At 38.0% G+C, this 25348-nt stretch overlaps 1 protein-coding gene across 1 annotated transcript in view; it reads left to right on the top strand.

The window, feature by feature from the left end:
* Nucleotides 1–25348, top strand: part of ENOX2 (ecto-NOX disulfide-thiol exchanger 2) — a 294849-nt gene that overhangs the window by 116346 nt on the left and 153155 nt on the right. The window contains exon 2 of the mRNA XM_032757614.2: nt 3111–3254. The gene's annotated coding sequence lies outside the window, so the exon portion shown is untranslated. The remainder of the gene's footprint in view (nt 1–3110; nt 3255–25348) is intronic.

The raw sequence follows: 25348 nt of genomic DNA, 5'->3' as shown, positions 1-25348 counted from the left end.
TCTTTCTCTATAAAAAAAAAAGGCCTGAAATGTTGTACTGAATTGTCATGATTTTCACATATCTGGATCATATATGAGGTGGATACACAGAAAGTACTTGAAATCTCAGTCTTATTTGGTGCCAAAAATCTGTACATTCATGTGATTAATAAAATACCTGTATCCCTAAGGTTACCATATGGGCCTAAATAAAGGGCAAGCATAATTCTAATAAAATGTCTATAACTGAACACCTTTAACTCATTAGATTTTTTTCCCCTTGGATTCCTTCAACTTTTAGAAAAAGGTACAAACAGGAATGAAAAGGTTCAATGAGGAAAGCAGGGTATATCCTTGGATCAGGGCAGATTCAGAACAATCTCCTCACATTGCACATCAGTAACTAGAAATTAAAAATGGAAATTCAATGTTATAATAGTAGTAGTTAATACTTATTGAACGTCTACTATGTGCCAGATGTTATGCTGAATGTTCTACACATATAATCTCATTTAATATTTTTAGCAGTCTTGTGAGTTAGGTACTCTTATTAATGTCCTTTTGCAAATTGTGGCTCCAAACCTCCGGAAAATCCTCAGTCATCTACTTAATAAGTCAGGGAAATGGACTAATATATTATTCTGTAAAATTATCAAATGCAAAACAAAAATAAAAAGTTTTTCTGATTAACCATCATTAATCAGAACCTCCTAATCCCCGAACATTCCTTTTCATCAGCATTTTACCATTCTGTAGTATAGTACTCAAATGATGGAGATGCACTTAGAATCTAATTATTTTAAGTAATGTTGATATAATCAGCATCAGAACTTTTAAGCTGTGGCATTAATTCTTGATTATCAGCTGTCAGGTCTTTAATTACATGGGTTAAAAGAATGAGTCATGTACCCCCATCCAATTAAGGATTAATTCATTTGGGCGCTCAAGGTACGGTGCTAGGCACCAAGAATACAATTGTGAGAGAGAGGGAGAGAGGGAAGTTTCCTTTTTAGAAGAGCTTTCAAGTTTATAGGGAGAAAGTTTGTTTTAATTTACTTAGAATAATGTAATTCTCATAAATATGTATTTGTTTATCTTTGCCACAGCCTTAGGTGTGTTATCACTCTCTTTTACACATTATGAAACCAAGACTAAGAGAGACCACATGACTTGTCAAAAGATATCAGCTAGTAAAGGATAACCAGGATTTGAATCCCGGTCTGTCGGGATCTTTCCACTATGCCATTCCATCTTCCATGGAACTTGTTTTGATCAGTATATTACAGAAAGAAATTCCAAGAAAAGTTTTGGACTAGTATATTAATCATATTTGACTCTGGGACTAATCAGGTACAAGAACAATCTTCATTTGTAAGTGGAATAAACATCTAGTCTTCTTTTTAAATAGTCTTGATCATGATCTCAATTTTTTTTTAGTACATAGCAATTGATGTTTGTTTCTTTAGTTCTAGTCATGGTAGGGATGTAATAGAACATGTATATGATGCAGTGAACAGTTCGCTTAAGATCCAGAAGCAAGTTTTACTCTTTCACTTCGTTACTCACATGATGTAAGGAAGAACGTTTGACAAGTTCCAGAAGACATTTAATGGAGGTGATCCAAGTGGAGTCTGATTGCTGAAAAACAGTACTTTTTATGCAGGCTGAAAACATTAGCAAGAGGATACTCTTTATTATAAATAATAATTTAATGTCATTTCTTTTTTTTTCTTTTTTTTTTTTTGGCCCATAGCTCATTCTTTAACTCCCAAATATTCTATGGCCCATAGCTGTACAATTCTTGAGGTTATGTTGTAAATTGTCAGTTAAAAAACAAAACCTTGAAATCCAGTCAACTAAAGGTCAATCAAGTTTCAATAAAATGAATGCTAAGATTCTAACGGGCCGGCATGGTGGCTCACACCTGTAATCTCAGCACTTTGGGAGGCCGAGGCAGGCAGATCACCTGAGGTTGGGAGTTCGAGACCAGCCTGACCAACATGGAGAAACCTCGTCTCTACTAAAAATACAAAAATTAGCCAGGCGTGGTGGCTCATGCCTATAATCCCAGCTACTAGGGGGGCTGAGGCAGGAGGATCGCTTGAACCCGGGAGGCAGAGGTTGCAGTGAGCCAAGATCGTGCTGCTGCACTCCAGCCTGGGCAACAGAGCGAGGGACCATCTCAAAAAAAAAAAAAAAAAAAAAAAAAAAAAGAGTGAGCTATATCAGGCCAACCTGATTTCCCCCCTTTGACAGGATTAGAGAACCAGTGGAGAAAAGGCTTACAGGAGATGTCTTAACTTGGGCTTTAAAAAAGCTTTTGATTTCACATTTCATGAAGTTTAATTGAAACACTTGAAATTCCAGGTGCTGCTGCCAGAGGAGTAAGAACTGTCTCTGTCTCTGCTTGCCCCTTATTGAACCGTGTAAGACTTGGAGAGTAGAAAATACCTTTTGACATTTTATATGGTGCAGGAGTGACGAGTAAAGTGACCATGCTTCTAATATTATTTGAAGAGAATGAGATTAACATTACCAAAATCTAGGTCATAACTCCCCATTGCTCCAGCTACAAAATAACCCCCTTGCAATTTCTATATATTTGTTTCCTTTTCTCATTTGCCATGGAGTTATGGTTTTCTGATTTTAGAGACCCCTATATTACTGTTGGAAGTGACTTTGACACAGGATAGTCTGATGATTATATCTGCATCCGTTCAACATACCTTGTAATGAAAGAATGGTAAAATGTCAGGAGATAATCAAAGGAATGCAAAGCCAAACTTTTTACAAGGAACAGTGGGTCCAACCATAGCCACATTTAATGAGGGACCTATCTCCTTAAAGGAGGAAGTAGAAGACAGTTGCTAGCTTATGGCTAAAAATGTTAAGTTGCCACAGAAACAGGAGGGATCTTACAAATGACAGAGCCACAGTCTTATATTTTAATTTTGTACTTACCAAAAAGATCTGTAAAAATTACAGAAGGCAACTGTCTTTAAGGAATTCACCTGTTTTTCCTAGGCTCTTAAGATTTAAAAGGTTTTCCACTAGTGGCTCATATAATAAAATCTGGAGATGATCCCAGTCCTTAATGGAGTCTGGACTTTGGCTTTCTTTTTCTTCTTTAGGATTGAACCAGCTGCCCTTTGACCCTGCCAACAACAACGAGCCCCTGCAGTTTGGTAGTGCCAGTGGCCCTCTGGTCACAGAAGGCCTCATTGAGAATGGAGGGGAATCAAGCAAGAAAAGAAAGAGAACAAATACTCCTTCAGGTAAGCTAGGTGATAATGCACTGTCTTAAGCCAGTGCCAGAGTCAACATTTTCCCAGAGCCTAGTATGTGGCAGGTCACATACTATGCTAGGGCTTGTAGGAACTAAAGAAATGAGAAAGAGTCCCCTGTCCTCATGGAACTCATTATGGGACTGAAGGAGGGAAAAGCACATACACGAATAACTGTGATAATTAGATAGAGTATCATCAGTGCTGTGGCAAATGTGTAAAGGGTGAAAAACTGATGAGAAGAGCACAAATGAGGAAGAGTTTAATTCTGCCTTAGGGATTATAGAACACTTCATGGCAGAAGTGCCATTTTTAGCTGATCCTTGAAGAGTGGGTAGGCTTGAGACGAGATGAGTAAAGAGCATCAATTTAGGTAGAAGGAATTGCATGAGTGAATGGTTTCACTGTGCATTTGTCTTTGTATGTACATGTGACAGGCCATCCTCACTTTTACTTCTAATACAGATGACTGCATATATTTGCATCTCCCCACCTCTACCCCTGTTCCCCTCAATACTCACTATGCCTACATATGTTTTATGCCCTTATAATTCTCTTAGAACAGTTGGCAAACAGATTCTTCTAAACCCTCTATAACAGCCCAACGGAGCTTTTAGCCTCCCTTGCAATTTCTCCTACCCCAATCCCTCATGTCCCATTGGCCTATTCTCATCTTAATGTTTCTTTTTTTTTTTTTTTTCCAAAAGGAGTGAGGAAACAATAGGAGAGCCACATCTTAACTGATCATTTGATATTTTACAATTTTATCTCTTTGTTGCATGGTTATTCATTTGGAAGTAGAATCCGTAGTATATAGAAACTGATCTGAGATTCGGGGATGGGCATAACAGACATGTTCATCATTTTTTCTTTGTTTTGTTTTTTATTATTACTTTTTACTTTCAGCTTATGAAATAGAACATGTTTACAAATGTATCATATCTGACTCTTAGATCATAGATCTCTGCTTATAAATCAAGATATTTGTTAAATATGAGTTTGGAAAATGAAAATACAGGAAAACACTAGTTACATGGAACCCTCAAGAAATGAGTGATTCTTAGAGAGCTCTGTTTTCTGGAGCATGGAAAGGCATGGTGTGTAGCCAAGGAACTGGCCTGAGTTCTAATCCTGGTTTTATCTCTTTCTGTGGCCTGGAGTTATTTGCTTAACCTCTCTGAGTTTCACTTTCTTCAGCTGTAAAGTAAAAGTGATACCAAAGCCTATGTCTTAGGATTTGTTATGACATTTAGTTGAAATGATGTAGGTAAAGTGCTTAGCATGGTGTCTGCATACAGTAATCACTTAATAAGTGTTGCTATTTTATTAGCATTATTATATGATATTATAAATTTCATGTTTTAAATCATCAACGTGTTTCACATTTTTAGGTTAAGCATTATGAGTATAAACCATATGTGTGTGTGTGTATAAACTCATCTGTCTTTTAAAGACATGTATTCAATATAATTTACACTTTGCTTGATCATTTAGGGGCATAGTTCCAGTCATTAGTTATTGTACTGCACTCTAATACTTTTAAATTTCTAAGGGTTTACTAAAGAATATAGGTTTTTTACCTCTACACTAAATTGTTCTACGCTGTGGTGGTCTTTTAGTTATTATAGCCACATTTTACACATGTCCTGTCTCCTTTCTGCAGCCTACAGTCACTTTTTATTCCTCTCAGTGTCCCTTCATGTAGCAGCCCTTTTTGTCCTTCTACTGAATTAAGAACAACAACAACAACAAAAAAAAACCCAGCCATCTCTCCAACCTGATGTGCCAGATTAGTATAAGTAAAAGTTAAATCAGCTCTAAGTGGAACTTGCCACGGATAGAGTGCACAGGATTTAGGGCACCAACTTTAAGACATCTCTTTTGGCTCTGAGACCTTTATGATCACCTACTAGTTTTTCCATTGTATTCCTGTTAAGTGATGTTAAGTGATGTGCGAGTTTAGGGTAATACCTCCTGAACTTCAGTTAACTCATGAGGGTGGGGAAAGGGAGTATGTATTAATCTGAATTGTGAATTAACTTTAAAGAACTGCAGTTTTATTTCTAATGAGCATATTCAGTGAGAGCAAAGTAACTTGCAGATATAGGATTTTAACAGTAGATTATGCTAATCTATAATTAGCAAAGCAATTTGCATTCAAATAATGAATATGCTGAAGTTCTTAAAAAACAGTATGTTCTTTAAAATAGGTGAAATAAGCCCCTGGCAGGCTAAATTAGCTCCCTTGAAATCTTGTTCACTATTTGTTTAGAGAACCTTTTCTTTGTTAGTAGGACAAAGGTAACTCCAACCCAGGTTAAATTACCACAAATTCCAAATTAGTGTAGTCCAAATTAATGAGATTTTACTATACAAGGAGTCTTTTATAATTGTTCAGCAGCAATCTTGTGATATTGTAAATAGGCAGATAGCTTTATAATATTATTTTCTTTCTCTGCAGTACTAGACAAAAGGAAGAGGGAAGATATTTCATGAGTAGCAACTTCCCTCTTCCTTTGTCATCATTCCCTGCACTGTGGCAAGGAGGAAAGCTAGGGTTGGAAGTTCCCATAGGAGCTACCAACCATTTCATTTCCAAGCTACATGTCCAGTCATTGCATCACTCGGCCCTGTAACTCCACTGAGTCAAAGCCATCTCTCTCCCTCTCCTTCCCTACAAACGAGGGAGGGATATTTGCTTGCAGATCCAGTTCCACACTACACATTCTTTTTCCCTTCCTTTCCTATCCCTCCTACCATTCCGGTTTTCTACAAACTGCCTCTTTCCTTTTGTACTAAAACTGATTTCTTAAAGGTCACCTGTGACCTTCAGATTGTCAAAGTCAGTGGCCTTTTGGCAGGTCGCAACCACCTTGAACTCTTTGTTTCATTTGATGCTATTAACAATGCCCCCTTCTTTGTATTTTCTCTACTTTTGCTTTCCTTGGTAATACACTTTGCAGATTCTTCCTTTACTGTCTCCTTCAAGCCTTCTTTCTCATTTTCTTCATCCCTTGACTGTAAGTATACTATTACCCACATTTCTAGATGAAGAAATAAAGGATAAACTTACCCAAAGTTGAATGTCTAGCAAGTGGTTTACCCAGGCCTCTAACTCCAAAGTCTATTTCTAACTACTATGCTGAAGTTACTGTGTCTAAAGTTATTAGGAATCTAGAACCACTACTTAAATGTATGTAAAACATTGGTGCAGACTAGGGAAGGCTGTGTTTCTGTGAAAATAAATAGGTAAGAATAAGAGGAGCAGGCCTTGGATATGATAATCTTAGGATCCCTTCAAACTCAGATCTCATGGTTCCTCTTTTCAGCTTTCTTTTTTTTCTGCTACTCCCCAAAACAAGTCTTCTATTTCAGCCACACTGATCCACTACCTTTCTCTGAAGACATTGTGCTTACCTACCTCACCACCGTGCTCATACCATTCATTTCTCTTTCCCAGCATGCTCCCCTTCTTCTTTCACTTGTCAAAGTCTTATCCAACTGTCAGTGCCTAGTACAAGTCCTACCCTCTCTAAGGAGCCTTCTGGATCATCTTAATTAGAAATGTTCTCTTGTACCTCTGAAATATATCGGTCATTAAATTCATATCAATCACTTGACACTGATTGTGGACCACCTTGAACTATTGCTTATGAGTGTGTGTGTGTATATATATATATGTCTTAGCTTTTCAACTCAGTTATAACTCCCCTGTTGGAAGGGCCCCAACTCTCTTAGCAGAGATATGGTGTCTTACACAAAATAGATGCTCCAGAAATATTTGTTGCTTGATCACATATTTGATTGAATAATTGCTTTCTCTATGCCTTTAAATTCCCTATTATTTTCTTGTCATTTTCAGGGTAGAGCTTTGCACGAAACTGTGCCTTTGTATCTGAATTTGACCAACTGACAGCTTCACTTGTCCCTAAAGGCTACTCAGACATTTGTGAGATTACACCCTTAGAAAAGGCACAAATCAAATCTGGGTGCTTGTGAAAAAAAAAAAAAAAATACCTGGCCCTAATGGAATCCTTGCCTTATTACAGCTGAGATTTCTTAAGTGCCCAAGGGAAACTGATAGGTAAAGTTTAAGTGCCCTGCCTCAACTATGAAGTAGACCAGTAATCAGGATTAGACATTACTGCCATATTTGACCACATAATCTTTCTTTGTGGATCTGGTTGCTTTGTAGCTTTTATAAGATGAGCTCAGAATTCTTCAGAGTGTGTTTCCTCTTAAATTTTACCTTTTCTCCATGGAAATGTTTCCTTGGTGATGCTGTAGCTGTACAAATTGCCTAAGATGGCAGCAAATCCATTTATTCAGATGGTACTCTATAGCAAAAGAGTAGAAGATTGTTAAACCCATGTAAAATCACAATGCCAAGTTCTTTTCCCAAAGTTGCCAACTGCCTCCTGGTTTGAGAGCCATCTGGATTTGTAGAAGCAGAAATACCAACTCTTTCATGAAATACTTCCACTAAAGTGGAAAAAACCATGAGTCAACAAGGCCAACTGGATGATGACTAAAATCGAATGCATTGTTTTAAGCAACATCATGGTATAATAATATTCAAAGAAGGTGTCAGCTCTCTGGAAGAGTGGGAAACTACCCAGGAATAATTATGATACCAAAGTGAACATCCAGGTGTGGGCAGAGTCCTATTTCCATTGTCTTTTCTCTATAAGCCTGTGTTGAAAGATAGATTTGTGCTTAAATGTGTCAAAAGTAGTATTGCTGAAGTTCATGTGAATAACGAATGACTCAGTATGAAAAGAGGGATCTTCAGCCAGTTTTCATTTGCAATAATTATTTAATCACAAAAGTTCAAGATCTCCAGAAAGACCCTTCAAAATCAATAAAATTTGTATTGGTATGGTGATTGTTTCTTTCTCTTAATGTATTCTCATACTCATTGCATTTTACACATGAGGTGCTAATCACTAGAGAGGAGAAATAACTTTGTCTAAGGTAGACTAGCATCACCAGGAGTGTTATAATTAGATAAGGACCTCCAGAGAGTATCCAGGCTTGAGCATAGAGCTCCCAACTCCATTCTCAGCTTTCCTTTAGAAATTCTGGAAATCAAAATGATACTTGACAATATAAAGACAGTGAACAATTACAGCACTACAAGGCTAGATTAATAGGAGAAAGTGGGCCTGTAGAGCAGCAAGAAGAAATTTGGTCAGCCATAAAGAAGAACTATTATCAGAATGGGTTATCAGAAGACTTGTTCAGGCTCACTTGGAAGAGAAATATAAAAAGGAGATGAACACTCATCTACTTGAGAGTACTTTTGTTTCCTTTCTTACCTGAAAGGAGGGCTACGAACCAAGAAACTTTTCTATGACACTTACAGCCTTTTGATTTACCTCAGACTCACAGGGCTGAGACTTTTTATTTCATGTGTACCTTGAAGTCCACAAATGAAAGCATTGATTGTTTTTAAAGAGAGAAAATGCCACCATTTTATATCTTGGTGTGTGGTATTTCTAGCATGTCAGCTGAATTATTATCTTGCCAAAGGCAAGAAGAGCCTATTGTTCCCTCAGATAGAATTAAAATAAGAAAAAGGGTAGACTAATAGCCCTACTCAGTTTCTTTAGTCCTTTGGACATTTTTATCTGATTACAGTTTCAAGAAATAAAACCATTATCTTGAAATCTGGAGGATCAAAAAAGTAAGCCTACTTTCTTTCTCAGGTCTGATAGAAGAAATCCAGTATGAAGTTTTCATTTTCAAGGACTGTCCAAGGGAGGGCAGACAGGGTGGCACAAAAGAGGCAGGATAGAAAAATGGAAATACATCTCTCTTAAGTTGCCCCAATCATTGAAATAGCTTTGGAATGATTTTGTGACTTCATTGTACTTAAGTCATTAGCAATTCTCTCAGCAGACATGAAGTGTAAGTAGCCTGATACGCTGGTAATATAGAGGCTAGTGGTAGATGTTTAAGTCTAGTATTTTAGAGTTGGAGACAACCTCAACTAACTCCATCTTTTTTTTTTTTTTTTTTTTGAGAGAGAGGATCTCACTCTGTCACCCAGGCTGGAGTGCCGTGGCTCTATCACAACTCACCTCCCAAGCCTCAGGTGATTCTCTTGCCTCAGCCCCCCGAGTAGCTGGAACTACAAATGTGCGCCACCACACCTGGATAATTTTGGTATTTTTAATAGAGACAGGGTTTCTCCACGTTGCCCAGGCTGGTCTCGAACTCCTGGGCTCAAAAGATCCACCCGCCTCAGCCTCCCAAAGTGCTGGGATTACAGGCATGAACCACCATGCCTGGCCAAACTCCATCATTTTTATAAATGAAGAAACTGAGACCCAGAGAAGGGATTTGTGTAAGGTCACATGGTTAATTCATGGCAGAATGAGAACTAGTTATTACCAGACACATATAATCATTTCAAATTGGCTAGGACTGTGGCATGTAATCGATTCATTTTTACTGTGAAAGTGTATCTGTAACTTGGAAATGCTAACATCTCTCATGCTAATAGTATTACGTGATTTGTCACAAGCTCACCTGGTGGTATGGGAGGCCCCGTATCTGTTTTGGCTGCTGCACAGGGGAAGGCACTTTGTTCTCAAGACAGAAAAGAGTTTGAGACTGGGGAATACCTATGAAGGAATTGCTTTTTTAGAGCAGAACTCGGGCAACTCAGCAAATTACAGAAGAATCTTTTTGTGACACCTGATTACTTGGTAAGGGACAGTTTGTGTCCTCCATCCTAGCCTACCCTTAAGGCCACTCCATTCAAGCAGGAAAACATTTTATACTTATGTTTTGTCTGTGGTTGTTAGGCCATTCTTTCATTGCTATAAAGAAATACCTGAGACTGGGTAATTTATAAAGAAAAGAGGTTTAATTGTCTCACCGTTCGGCAGACTTTATAGGAAGCATGGTGCTGGCGTCTGCTCAGCTTCTGGGGAGGCCTTAGGAAGCTTTTACTCATGGCAGAACTCGAAGGGGAAGCAGGCATGTCACATGGTGAAAGCAGGAGCAAGAGAGAGAGTGGAGGGGGAGACGCCACACTTTACGACAACCAGATCTCATAAAAACTCACTATCACAAGGACAGCATCAAGCCATGAGGGATCTTCCCCTGTGACCCAAACACCTCTCACCAGGCCCCACCTGCAACATTGGGGATTATAATTCAGCATGAGATTTGGGCAGGAACAAATACCTAAACTATATCAGTGATTTAAACTTTGTTGTATAACTTCGTCTAGAGAATGTCTTTCAATTTCTTGATTATTGGGCAAAGATTTGTCTGGAAAAAAAATCAGTTTTAGGTGAGTAAAACTGAATTTCAGAGTAAGAGGATTCTTGCATTTTGAGAGGTTGCTTTCATCTCCTCCTAGCTTAGTAAAGTGCAGAAAGCAAATGTCATTTTTGTCCTTGGGACCTGTAAGGTCCTCCCTAGCCTTAATAAGGGAAAGGAGCACACTCAGACATGTAGTGAAAACTGTACTGAAGTCTGTGCTTTTAGTACTGAATTTGACACTTATTATTAGACTTTTGGCCTTAAGTAAACCACAGAAGCCATTTCTAAGCCTCAGTTTCCAAATTTGTTTAATGGGGAAAGCAACTTAAAAGCAGTCAGATAATACTTTTGTGGTTACTGCTCTGCTTGTTATGGTGTAAGAGCATGAAATAACCACACTGGTTTTCTTTTTCCAGTTCTGAATCAAACTGAGAAAAAAAAAACGCAAAACACCTCAGGAGGAACAAAATATTGCATCTACTTTATTATAGATAAAACTATGTTGAAGAACATGGCTTGTGTCTAAGGCCTAATGAGACCTCCTACCACCTCTAGCTTCAAATGTATTCCTTGATACTCACCTGTGGAGATGATTGAGCCTTCAGAGCAGACCATTTACCGTCCCAGCGCCCTTGAGAGTGATGGCCTTTGTCACACTTCAGTGGAAGCTAGAAATGAAGAGCAAAATGGGCCTGTAGGTCTACTTCTAGAAGATGGTGCCTGTGCACTGACTAGGCTCTACTCACTCTATAAAAGAGTTGGAGGGTATTTAGACCTGAGAGCCAGAATGCACAGGATAGGCCATGAATAAGTACTTATTTTTTTTTATAATATTAGTTTTTTTTTTTTTTTTTTTGAGACAGGGTCTCCCTCTGTCACCCAGGCTGGAGTGCAGTGGTGCTGTCTCGTGTCACTGCAGCCTTGAACTCCAGGTCCAAGGCTTGAACTCCTGCCCCAGCACCCCAAGTAGCTGGGACTACAGGCCGTGCCTCTATGCCTGGCTAATTTTTGTATTTTTTGTAGAGACGGGGTTTCACCAGGTTGCCCAACCTGGTCTGGAACTCCTAGCTCAAGCCATCCACGTGCCTTGTCCTCCCAAAGTGCTGGGATTACAGGCGTGATAATCAGATAAGTCAATCTTGCTCCTGTGCCAAAGAACAAGCAGGGGTGAAAGCCCAGAGGAGTTTTTATGATACTCTGTGTCCCCCTCCACAAACACAATGGAAATTTCTTCTTCCCCACAGAATGGCGACAAGTGGGGACAAGAACCAAACCCCTACAATCCCCAATATCGCTTTTTAAGATTAGCATGATTTTGATTTTTCAAAGTCTTTTCCTTAGGATTTTTTTATACCGGGGAAACTAGCAATGACAGTCCATTGTATGGTATAGGTAAATAGGGTTGTTCAAGTACACATGTGTTACATTTATATTTTTACTTCTTCATGTACAAAATTGAGACATTCCAAATGGAATCAAACTCATATCCTCTATTGTTGAAGTAGTACCTTACAATGAAGAGATCTCATTTTTATAAATTTGAAACACAGGATACTTCTGCTGCCATTTCAGCATTGTCACATGTGGTTGCAAACTCCACAAGCTTTCCCTTCTCTTCCGCAACACCAAAGTATAACAATTAAAATACCGTTTTACTACTACTACTAATAGCTAATACCTATGGAACACCTACTGTGTGCCTGACACTATGTATTTCAAATATATTATTTGATTTTCACAGCAACGCTATCAGGTAAATACAGTTATTATCCTCACTTTACAGATAAGGAAACAAACACAGAGACTAATTTGTCCAGATAGTAATGTGTCCCAATAGTAAGTAGAGGAGATGAGATTCAAACCCAGGCAATATAGCTCCAAAATCAGTGTCTGGAATCAATTAAATCAAAATGAAAATGGGGCCAGGTGTCTATGCTATTTCAGAGCACCCCAGATGATTCCAATATGCAGCCACGCTTGAGAAGCAGTGCAGCTAATTATACTGTATCAAAGGACTATTATACATGTACCTAGGCCACTGTGATTCAGAATGCTGGACATTTGTAGTATTCTGTGACACAATGTGTCCAGAGTCCTCTATTAGGAACTGAAATGACAGAAGTGACAGTAACAGAGTAGACCGTCAAGATGATAAAGTTGTTGTGTAAATGTTGACCTCTCTAGGTATCTCAACACAGAAAGGACCACCTAATTTGCAATTTTCTGTTTCTCTGCTTTCTCTGCTCTATTTCCTGATGTCCATTGATTATCTACAGAAATAAAAATCCATAATGATGAAATTTCCTCTTTTTGTGTGCTAAGGGGACAGTCTTGATTTTTTTCCAATCTTCCATATCCTCCATAATGTGAGCTATTCAATTTAAGTCATGTAGATTGTAGTATTTCACATTGAGCAATTGCTTGTGTAATGTAATTAATTTTAAAATATTTTGCTTATTCTGCATTTGAATTTTAAGCAAAAGCATCTTTAGTGTTCAAGCTGTTTTGTAGAATATGGTGAGAGGTGATGAGAGTGGTACACAAAACCATTGGAGAGATACTCAACTGCAGAAACAGAGTGTACTAATTTTGGGAGAGGGGGCAGGTTTCAGCAGGTGGCATTCCCTATCTCCAGCCACATTCTTCTGCATATCTGATTCAGTAGCAACTATGACAGCAGCAGTAGCTTTTATTAAATATTGATTGTATGCCAACCGCTATGACCAAGTGCTTTACATGTATAAACTCAAGCAAACTTCCCAAGAAATCTATAAGATAGACACCATTCCCCACTTCTTTACAGATTTTTTTAAAAACCTGAGGCTTGGAAAACATAGGAAATTTTTCCAGGCGACAACTAATAAATAGTATAAGCAGATTTGAAAGAGGGAGGCAGAGTAACAGTTGTTAAGAGCACGTGTTCAGAATCCTGGCCCTGACTTTAGGCAAGTTATTGCAGCTCTTGAAGCCTAGTTTCCTTACCTACAAAATAGAGGTAATAATACCAAGTGCACAGGGTTGTTTTAGGATTCAGTGAGAAAACGAATAAATAGTGCTTAGTGCCTGGTTTTCTTTTATTCAGTGAATATTTATTTAGTCTTAGTAAGTGTGAGGCATAGTGGTAGGCTTTAAGTTACAATAAGCTGTGAATGAGACAGATTCCAATTCTGGCCTTGAGATGCTAACAGTCTAGTAAAGAAGACAGTCATTAAGCAAATAACTACACAAACAATTATTTGTAATTATGCTGAATGCTATGAAAGAGTGACAGGTCATAGTGAACACTCAGTAAATAAGAGCAAATATTTACTGAGTGTCTTTTACGTACTAGGCACTATGCCAGGTAGAAGATTGAGTGCAAGTGCACAATTGGGATGAAGAGTGGAGGCATTTCATGAAATTTTCTGTGAAATTAGGGTACAGCTAAAGAAGTCATCTGCTTTCTTCTGGTCAGTCAAGGAAGCTTTGTGGGGAGGAGGTAAAATGTAGAAGATGCTTGGTGTAGTTTATTGGAAAGATAAGAGATCAAGTTGAAAACATCCATCTTTGCCCAAGATTAGTTCCTGGAGATTCTGTAAATCTTGTAATGTGAGAGGCATTCCCAGCATGAGTGGCCTTTGCATCTGGCAAGAGGCTTGTGTGACAAACCACAGTGACCAGGCTTTTTCTCTGAGATGAACACTAAGTGCTGAATTTGCTTCAGAACTTGACATAAAGTCTGAGCAGGCAACAAGTCATAACTACATACTGTTTTCAGATGCTGATTCACATATCACCTCATACAAATACAGTGGTTCTGCTGGCAAGCTATTTTCTAATCTGGCCTTTTTTATTCCCCTCCATAATTACCCTGATCTAGGATGAACAGCCTGAGAAACATTGACTAATGCATCCTAAATTACATTAGCAAGGCAACCACAAGCTTTCAGCTTCTCTTGATTTTGTGTGAGGTCTCTGTTAAGCAGTTCTTACCACATTAGATGTGCAGAGAGGACTACAGATCTCCCAGGCTGGAGCTTGCCATCAGTTAAGACTGTCATCCTTTGCTACAAAGCACCACACTCTCAGTGGCATTGCCTACAAAGCGGGAGATGCCTTTCACTTTTTGCCCTCCTGTCAAACAGCCGGTCAGTCGATTAGAAATCTTTGTCTTGCAGCTCAGACTGCCCAGAAGTATTTTCTGCCTTGATTGGAGTGAGTGAAGAAGTGGTAGCTAAGGAACTTTACTCTGCCTTTCTTCTGGGCCCCTAACTGATGTTTCCTGTAACTTGGCACACTAGTAAGTGAAAGTCTTTTCACCATAACTCTGTGAAGAAGGTCCTGTTAGTACTCTCATCTTACATATGAGGTAAGTGAGATTCAGAGGCTCACTGGATTGCACAAGATTAGACAGCCAGTAGGCTCTTCGAACGCAGGTTTTTAAATGACAGTGAGACCTGTGCACTTTGCATTATGCCCCACTGCTTTCTAAGATTTCTGAAGAAGGAAGTGATTTGATCTGAGCTAGACTTTCAGAAGATGCTCTAACCAGAGGGTTATCATGGATTATAAAAAGGCAAAACTAGAACTGGGGAGACCAGGTTGAAGACTTTTGAAATAGCCCAGGGAAGTGATATATGGACCTGAGTCAGTGTTATGGAAATAGGGATGGAGAAGAGGAGATAGATCCAAAAAACTTACTGGTGGTTTATCATTCGGAACTAATAGGGCTTGAAGAGTTGTGGAGCCTAGAAACGAAAAAAACTATATTAAAATCGTCTGGCCCACTATCTACGCAGGATATAATTATGCCCACTTTTATAGGTGAGTCATCTCAACTGTGATTCAGCCTAAGTGACTTGTCCAAGGTCCCAAGCTAATTTAGGCCAAAAGGAGCTGGGACTCAGAACTCCTTCCTAGTATAATCCTCTTTCCACCAAAGCATGGGATCTCCCAAATCTGTGTTTTGTTATTTTAAGATGTTATTATTGAAGTACATAAAAGTACACAAATTATATATGTACACCAGTGAACTTTCACAAACAGCATACTTGTGTAACAAACACCTGAAAGATGGCACAGAGATTTCTGGCACCTCAGAAGACTCCTGTGCCCTTTTCCAGTCACTTCCCCACAAAGATAATATCTACCCTTACTTTCTCTCCCTCTTTTTAATAACTGCCTGCTGGACCATATCAGAGACTGGGAAATTTACTATTTAGATCCTCCTGTTGATGGATACTTAAATTATTCCTGTCTTTTGGCTGCCACCACAAACAGTGCTGCAATGAACAGCCATGATTGTGCTGCTTTGTACACGTGAACAAGTATTACTCTAGAATAGACTCCAAGAAGTAAGTTTGCTGGGTTGAAGGGTTAAGGGCCTTGTACATTTTGATGACTAATACTACCACAATGGCTTCTGCAAAGGCTTCACCAAGTCAGAATCTCAACCCTGGTATTTGAGTCATTTCCTGTCTTCTTGCCAGTGCGTGATATCATTAATCCTGTAAATTTTTGCCAATTTGACAGGTCAGGAATGATAGCTCCTTACTGCTTTATTTGCATTTTTGTGATGAATACTGAATTCGAGCATATTTTTCAAATGTTTACTAGCCCTTTGTGTTTCTTTTATCAATCATTTGTGATATCCTTTGCCCATTTTTCTTTTTTTTTTAATTATGGACTTGTAAGGTTCTTTTTATGTCATGGAAATTAATGCTTTCTCTGTTAAATGTGTTATAAATGTTTTCTCATGTATTTTAACACTGTTTGTGCTGTGTTCTTTCACATTGTCTGTTTTATAAAGTTACTTCCCTTTTGTGGATTCTCTAGTCATTCCTTTAAGCATGGAAATCCACACTTTCTGGAGTTTTCAGAGCAGCCCCAGTGTCACATGTTCTATCCCATTGCCCCCAAAAGTACAAGTGCATATGTCAAATTACATTTTCCTAATTCTATAATTAGAAAATTTAGTCATCCCACCTACAGTGGTTGGCAGTAAAGCTCTTGGTCTGTTTTCTAGACAGGCTCCAGGTGCTCTTTGAGGGAAAAATAGGGTAGCAGAACACACCTGTCTTAGAGCTGTGGAATCTGGTATGTGCTAAAGGGAATGTGAATATGGTATAAACTCTGGTCATTCTAACATCGTATCACCAGCTGTCTTTTGCTGTGACATTCAGACAGCTTAGGCACGTTGGAATGTTTGGTTGCCACTTGAAAGTGTTTGATTACACAGAATGAGCTCTGGAAGAGTTCTGTCTCATGTCTATAAAGGGAAATGGAACGTCTTCTTCTTTTGGCACATGGAAAACATCTTAAATTTCTATCCCTATTATTTAGGACTATAAAAATTTGTCATCTCTAAGAAATAAAAAGTTTGCTAATCGCATTTTTAAAAATGCTCTCAGGACAATATTTAGCCTATTTATGCAAGCCATTTGGAAGCATTCTTAACAGTAGACAATTGCAAACATAATATGCTAATATGTTTACTCGGCAAACATGTATTGGATGCCTACTGTGTGTCAGGTGATGTTGGATGGAAGGGTAGATGAATATGCTAATTTCTAGCAGTAACTGAGACTTGAGTAAGACCTAGCTCCAGTCTTCAGAGTGTGTACATCTGGTAACTAGAAATTATTTCCTTCCACTGATGAAAAACTTTCCTAGGAATTCTAAAGGGACCACATTTGTTAGTTTTTAGTTAGAATTACTGAGTTTACATGAAAGTAATAAAACTGAATTTACTCTCATTTAATCAATACCACTGCCTATTTCCTGCATTTTTCCCTCAGGAGCCCCATTATTATACTCTAATTTCAGGAAAAGCCAATGTGGGCATTCAAGTAAGCAAAAAAGATATCTTGTCCTTTTCCAAAATTTCCCTTGTCCAAACGTTAGTGACATCTTTTTTTTTTTTTTTTTTTGAGGCGGAGTCTCGCTCTGTCGCCCAGGCTGGAGTGCAGTGGCGCGATCTCCGCTCACTGCAAGCTCCGCCTCCCGGGTTCACGCCATTCTCCTGCCTCAGCCTCTCTGAGTAGCTGGGACTACAGGCGCCCGCCACTGCGCCCGGCCAATTTTTTGTATTTTTAGTAGAGACGGGGTTTCACCGTGCTAGCCAGGATGGTCTCGATCTCCTGACCTCATGATCCGCCCGACTCGGCCTCCCAAAGTGCTGGGATTACAGGCGTGAGCCACCGCGCCCGGCCAGTGACATCTTTAGGTTATGTAAGTGGAATTGATCTTGGTTTGGATTGATGGGTATTTAGATGGTAAAAATAAGAAAACACTGTGAGATGGGGGCTTAAGCCTGCTTAAGCCTTAATTGTCCTAAGAAGGAATGACACATTTTTCACTGAGAAATGTTCTGGGGTGATAATTGGCTTCCTGTTGCAGGCTGAACATGGCTTGAGAAGAAAATACTTCCCCTAGATTATGAAACAGGCAGCATTGGTATTGTATTTCTAAAATTAATTCAGTAAACATTTGCTCCAATAATTAGGCTTCATAGAGCGTCATGCGGAGGGTGCATTTTCCTTTGTGTGCAATTTAAAGCTTTAAGATTAAGTCAGCTTAAAAAAAAAGACTATGAATCTTAGACTGATTATCTTCTTCCCCTCTCTACCCTACCCTGTCACTCCCATCCAAACTATATCTGAGAAAGTTCTAAAGAATTAGGCCTTGAAGGATAGCTCTATAATTTAGAATTCTATCACTCTGTCCTCTGGCCTCCCCACAACACACATCATTTCTCACAATTGTTCTTTGAAAGGATCAGGCTGCCTTTGCATCCAAGAGAGCCCCCGAGTTATTTTTGCAAGTTAGTGGCAGACCAGTAATTTTATCCCCTTCCCTGCCTGTGGAGCAGGTGCTCAAGTCTTTCAGTTTTCTGTGGCCACTCACGGTTAGTTTTCCTCCAGGACAAGAATTTGTAGCCCTGTGCACCTCCAGAAAGACCAAGCAATCCCCATATACAAGTCTACTGTTAGACTGAAAGCTTAATTGGGAATAAGAAAAGAATCAGATAATGTGGCAAGGTGGTGGACAGCAGGCTGGGGTGGTTGGAAAGAGGGGGCACTTAGAGATCATTTTGTTCCGTGATTCTCAACCAACATGCCTAAGGGTGTATTTATCTGACAGTATAGCAGTGATCCTTGTGAGAGGGTGATAGCAGCTAGAAGGAGGTATTCCTTTTGGAGCAGCTAATAAAAAATATTTACAGGGAGAAGGGCATATGTGTAGTTTTAGAAAACTGCCCCCCCCCCCGCCAGCTTTAATTGAATTAAGTTTCCAAACATACAGCAGTTCAGTAGCAGAACTATGCCTTGATTCTGTGTCTTCAGACTCCCTATCCTGTCTTCTTTTTCATTGCATTCTGCTATGGGAAAAAGAAAAGAGAAAGGAAGTAACACAACAAGGGAGAAAGAAGAGAAAAGAAAATAACTGCCTGTTATGACCTGCCTGCCTCCTCCACTGTCACTTAGTCTCTTAAAAGTGTCAAATAGCCTGAACCCTTGACTTCAAATGCCAGCCACCCTGTCTCCCTTGAGCCCAGTTACAGCAACATTCGACTCCTTGCTAAAACATGCCCTATGCTTTCAATCCATTCCCTCTACCTGAAATATCCTCCTCCTCTTAACCAGGCAAAATCCAATATGCTCCCCCAAATGAAAATGTTTTACCACTGTGTGGGTTACTTTATGCAAAGATATCTGTAAGTAGTGACTTTTGGCTAAATAAGTATGCAGTGCACTTCCACAATTTTCATCTTATTTGAAGGAAAAACTTTGTCAAGGCCAAGCTCCAACATGGCGACTTCTACCATTAAGGCTACCCAGATCTCCCAGTCTGAATTAAATTCTCCTGTGTTCAAATTAGCATTTTTCTCTTATAGCACTTACTATTTCTTGTTGTGTATTATAGGAATTTATATGCACATGTAGATTCTACTAGCTTATAAGTTCATGAAGTCAAGGATCATGTCTTACTCATCTTTGTATCTCTTCTATCAGTACTCATCACAGTGCTACATGCATAGTAGGTGCCCAGTACATGTATTGAGTGAATGAGTAAATTTTTCCTACTTTCATAGGATTTTTTTGAACTCAACATATTTTCTGTGAGATTGTCCATATTCCAATGACAGAAGCATTATCATGTTTATTCATTCATACATTCATTCATTCCACAAATACTTATCATATGCCTACTCTGTGCCAGGTACTGTTTTAGTTGATAGGTATACAGCAGTAAATAAAACAATATATGTTCCTGCCCTCGTGTAGCATTCTAGTGAGAGGGACAGATAATAAACAAATAGATATGTAACTTCTGGTACTTAATTACCTCAAAAAGCAATAATAATAAAGCAAGTTAAGGGTACACAAAATGAACAAGGGCTACAATTTTGTCTTTCCTTTACAACAGTATCCTTGACCCTACCTCACCCCACCCAGTAACTAATACAGAGCTAAACATACAGTTTACTGCCTGTGATATTTACTGACTTTTGCAACATTCTTATGAAGTAGTAGAGTAAGAGCCAGTATTGATTATGGCTTGAAAGCTTGGGCTCTGGAAACTTTGGCTTAGAGCTGACATCCATAGATTAGTTTGTGATCTTACCAGTAATTAGTGTCTCTAAGCTTTCATTTTCTAAATCTGTAAAATGGAGAAAATAGCACCTATCTCATAAGGTGATTTTGCAGATTACATGAAATAATGTCAAATTACTTATTGTGAAGACTACATGAAATAATGAATGTGAAATTCTTCAGAATATAATAACCCAGAAATAGACCCATGTACATACAGAGGTCTGATGTATGACAGAGGTAGCATGTCAGATCAGTGGGAAATGTGGAGACTATTTAACAAATGGAGCTGGAAAAATGGTTATCCATGTGAAGAAACATGAAAATAAAACCTGCCTCCCACCATATATACAAGATCAATTACAAGAATATACATTTCAAAAACAGAATTCCAAAACTTTTAATAGAAAATATCATAGAATATCTTCCTAACCTTGAAATAGTGAAAGATGTGTTAAGGCACAAAAAGAATCGACTATAAAATAAAAGATTGATACATTTAACTGTATTAAAATTTAAAACTTTTTTCATCAAAATACACGTTAGAGAATGAGAAAAGACAAGTTACAAACTGAGAGAAAATATTCATAAAATACAACTGGCAAAGAAATAGTATCAAGAATACATAAAGAAGTTGGAAAAATTATTAAGAAAACATAAGCAATCCCATAGAAAAAATGGACAAAGGACATGAACAGACATTTCAGAAAATTGTACACACACATTTGGCCAGTTAACTTGTTCAGAGGTAAAACATCATTATGAATCAGGAAAATGCAAATCAAATCACCCAGTTGGTTGACAAAAAATAAAAAGTAACAATACCAAGCAGTCCTTCTAAATTGGGGTTCCTGGAAAGAACAAAGTACTAATGCCTTAAGACATCTATTGCATATAAATAATTGATTTCTCTCTTATGTAATTAGAATAATACTAGGTATATACTATCTTTTAGAGAATTGAGAATATAGATAAACACTCAAATAATTTTCTATGTTCTGTGGTTCAGATGAGGAACCCATGCTAAGAAAGGAAAGTGTTAAACATATGAAATTCTTGAGAATGTAATAAAAAGCCCAGAAATGTAGAAGCACATGATTTCTTTTTTTTTTTTTTTCATGGTATTAGTTTTTTATATTTATTAATTTATTACAGGTCTTTGAATCTCTCTTTCCTATACCATTCCCAAACTTTTACATATAAGGTCTGTAGAAAATATGAATTTATGATATTTTAATTCACTGATCGCACATGATTTCTTATGTGTTATTTGTAGGAATATATACAAATTGCTGCAAGCAATTTTGGCATTATCTCTGAAAGTTGAACATGCATGTACCCTGTGACCCCAAAATTGTACTCCTAGGTAAATACTCAAGAGAATCTTTGATTCATTCATGGATAACAGGAGACACATGCAAGCATATTTAAAGCAGCACAATTCACAATACAAAAATCTAGAAACAATCTGAATTCTCATCAGCATTATTAATAGATTAATAAAATGTGTTATATTCATGCAGTGGCATATTATACAGCATTCAGAACAAATGAACTACAGCCACACACAAAATATGGATTAATCTTAGCAATATAAAATTAGATGAAAAAGGAAGGCCTAAAAGATTACATAGAACATGTTATATTTTTATGAAGTTAAGTATAAAATTAAAACATATAATTTTGACATTACATATAGGTATAATAAAACTATATAAAAAGAAAAGCAAGTGGATAATGAACACAGGATTTAGGAGATGGTTACCTTGGCTAGGAGGAGGGAGGGAGGCAGGATGGGGATGAAGAACTCTTATATTTAGATGTAGATTATTATCAAGATCTTAGCTTTTATTTTGGGTTGTAGATTTACAGGTTTATATACAGCTTATTACATTACTTAAAATAACTGGCTAAATAACTAGAGGACCACTGCTGAGAGTGTGTCATGAACCAAGTGTCATGATTGGTCCAATTTAATGTACCTGAGACCCTAAAATAAATACAAAATCGTAAAGTATGTAGCCCAATGCTTTTAATATAAAATAAGGCTGGGTAAATTACAGTTGTCATTGCTAGCATTACTTATTTTTCCTACTCCTCATTTTTCTTTCTGTCAAGCAATCATTATCTTCCTATTGTGTCTGATAATTAATAATTCTGAGAAATATTAATTCGCATGAGATCACCCCAAATGACTAAGCAAACTAGTTTAAAATTTAATAGTTACTGAAATTTCAACCTTTTATAAATCCATTAAACATCTTTCATTAAATTGTACTTTTTTGTTAATTATGAAATTACTCTATAGATGTACTTTTAGGATGTTACCAACAACAAAAGCTTTAAGCTGTGCATATTATGACTTTGGTACTCAAAATCATAATAGTATATTAATCTAATAGTGGCAGATGGTACTGAATTAGGACAATGTGCTAGAAAACTAAGGTGTATGATGAATCAGTGGTTAGAGAAAAAATTGTGCTCCTAGCCTGGATCTGTAAGTCTGTTAGCTATGATTGATTGATGGATTGATTGATTGGACCTTACCTAGTACCTTTTCTTCATTCTTTGCTACACACACTCTTCTTTTCCCACCATCAAAAAAAAAAAAAAACTGTACTATACCTTTTTAGGAAACAAGTTTTACTGTCTCAATGGAGAAAAAATGACTTGGAAGTGGTTATCGGATTTCAGTGTTCTTTTGTGGTTGGGGGTTCAATGTGTAATGGGAAAAAAATGTAAAAAACTAGCAGAAGATGAAATCATATGAAGAAATTAGACTATATATATCCCTTTAACCATGAGCATCTTAAAATTTAAGACAAATCGGGAAACTTCCACTTCCAGAAGGATGGATTAGATGTGCTTTTTCCTATTCCTCCCACTAAGTACAACTAAAAACCCTGGATATTATCTATTTAAAAAATCCTAAGAAGGCTGAAAGCTGCAGAGAAGGCAGATTGTCTAGGGACATCAGAACTTGAGGAATGACATTCCTCAAGTTTTTTGGGTTTTGTTTTTGCCTCATATCTCATACTTGGAGATTTTGTTTTTGCCTCATGTATCTCGTACTTGGAGTTGAAAAAAACTGGTAACTCAGAAACAACAATGGGTACGGACAAAATAAAAGCCCCAACAAAAGCCTATACACTTTAGCCAAAGGACTAAGAAGCCTAGTAACAAGGAAAACTTGTAGACAATAGCTGAGCTCTCTACTCTAGCCAGACACCAGACACACACACAAATTGTGGTCCTACTCCTACCCACTCCCAACCAAGTAGGGAACATAGATTTCTACCCTCATGAAGCTCTAATGAGGCACATCAACACTTCTGCCAGGGGTCTCCACAAAGATCATATCAGAGAAGGCAAAGTACCAAGCTGGAACTTTTTATAAATTTTATTTTTATAGAGATGAGGTCTCACTATGTTGCCCAGGTTGGTCTCAAACTCCCGAGCTCAAGTGATCCTCCTGCCTCGGCCCCCCAAAGTGCTAGGATTACAGGTGTGAGCCACCACGCCCAGGCTGAAGCTGGAACTTTCATCCCCACTGGCCACAATGATCCAACCCACTCCTATCCCACTGTAACAGGAAAGGCCATCTAGGGAGCCTGGACTTCTGTTTTTCTGACAGTTAACAGTTATGAAGGTGCTCCTACTCACTAAAGTGGTATCAGAGGAGACCTCCAGGAGATTCATGACTGTATTTATCACCCAGAAATAAAAAACCACTCCTGCAAAGTGTCATTAGAGACTACTGGGGAGCTGGAACGCCCACCCCTGCCCATCAGTAACAAGGAGACTACCTCCCTCAGATATCACTGGAAGATGAGTAGGGAGCCTGGACTTCTACATCCATTTGGCAATAATGAGGCAATAACACCCCCTCTCCCCGCCTGAAACCTCGAAACATCAGGAAGGAAGAAAGAACACAATAAGCAAAACTATGGGAAAACAATCAAACGAAAGCAAGAGTGACTATTTTAATATAAGATAAAGTAGACTACATTGCAAAGAAAACTTCTAGGGATAAAGAGGAAGATTATATAGTGATAAAAGTATCAATTCACCAAGAACACATAGCAATTCTAAATGCATATGGACCAAAGTACTGCAAAATGTGTGAAACAAAAACTGATATAACTGAAAGGAGGATTAGACAAATCCATAACTATAGTTAAGTACTTCAACATCCCTCTCTCAATAATTGATATAACAACTAGATGGAAAATTCACAAGGGTGTCAAGGACTCAGCAAAATAATCAAAGAATAGGATCTAACAAGAGCAAAATACACATTCTTTTTAAACACACAATGCATACCAAGATAGACTGTATCCTAGGTCATTAAACAAACCTCAAAAAATTATTAAAAATTTCAATCATATAGAGCGTGCCCTCCAACCACAATGGAATAAAACGAGAATTCAGTAACAGAAAAGTAATAGGAAAATCTCCAAACACTTGAAAACTAAACAACACACTGCTAGATAAACCATGGGTCAAAGCAAAAGTCCTAATGCTAAATGGTGAGTTAATGGGTGCAGCACACCAACATGGCACATGGATACATATGTAACAAACCTGCACATTGTGCACATGTACCCTAAAACTTAAAGTATAATAATAAAAAAAAGAAAAAAAAGTCTCAAGCAATTCTTTTTGAGACAGCATCTTGCTCTCTCACCCAGGGTGGAGTATAGTGGCGTGATCACAACTCATTGCAGCCTCGACCTCCTGGGCTCAGGGAATCCTCCCACTTCACCCTCCCCAGTAGCTGGGACTATGGGCATGCACCACCATACCCAGCTAATTTTTAAACTTTTTTTTTGTAGTGACAGGATCTTGCTATGTTACCTACCCAGGCTGGTCTCAAAGTCCTGGCCTCAAGTGATCCTCTCACCTTGGCCTCCCAAAGTGCTGGGATTACAGGAGTGAGCCCAACCAAGTATAAAAATTTTAAAAACACATTGAACTGAATGAAAATGAAAATACAACATATCAAAATTTATGGGAAGCAGCTAAAGTAGTGCTGAGGAGGAAATTTATAGTTGCAAATATATACATTAGAAAAGAGGGAAAGTCTCAAATGAATTAATCTAAGTTCCCACCTTAAAAGTGTAGAGAAACAAGAACAAAATAAACTAAAATCAAGGAGGAAGAAATATTAAAGCTAAGAAGAGAAATCAATGAAATTGAAAACAGAAAAACAATGAAACAAGTAACTGAATC

The sequence above is a fragment of the Hylobates moloch genome, unplaced genomic scaffold (assembly GCF_009828535.3).
Source record: "Hylobates moloch isolate HMO894 unplaced genomic scaffold, HMol_V3 SCAFFOLD_7, whole genome shotgun sequence".
Classification (NCBI taxonomy): Eukaryota; Metazoa; Chordata; class Mammalia; order Primates; family Hylobatidae; genus Hylobates; species Hylobates moloch.
Note: the sequence above shows the minus strand (reverse complement) of the source record. Positions and strands in the feature narration are given on the sequence as shown.